Genomic DNA, 514 nt, shown 5'->3' on the forward strand with positions numbered 1-514 from the left:
AATCCACTTCTTTCCACGTACACATACACACAAACAGTCATACGTATGTGCGTTTCTTACCTAGTTGTTTGAATATGGGAGAGAGATATGTGTGTGCGTGTCCAGAAAAAGTAACACAGCGGGTGTCAGTTGTATCTGCATTCAGTGTAAACGCTCTATCGTACCTTTAAGGTTAACGGGGTCTGTATCCGCACCATGTCCTTTGGGAGCGAGTAGAATTTAGTTTTTTTTTTCGGAAATGCGTCGGATGCTACCTGCTGGGAAATGAGTGTGGTCTCATTTCGCAAACAATAGAGAACAATGGCCAAATTCATAGTACTATTGCTAACTCTCAATTTGACAGGACGGATTTCAAACCGTTTGTATTGTTATTGGTTAATTCATTTGTCCTATCTCTTAATCTACAGATATGCAGTCTTATTTAGCATTTGATAGTTTAGACAGCAAAGATCTCTAAAAAAAAAAGCATTAGAAGGTCCATACAATGTGGATGCTAAAAAAAGTTGACAGTCAA

The sequence above is a fragment of the Penaeus monodon genome, chromosome 33 (genome assembly GCF_015228065.2).
Source record: "Penaeus monodon isolate SGIC_2016 chromosome 33, NSTDA_Pmon_1, whole genome shotgun sequence".
NCBI classification, from domain to species: Eukaryota; Metazoa; Arthropoda; class Malacostraca; order Decapoda; family Penaeidae; genus Penaeus; species Penaeus monodon.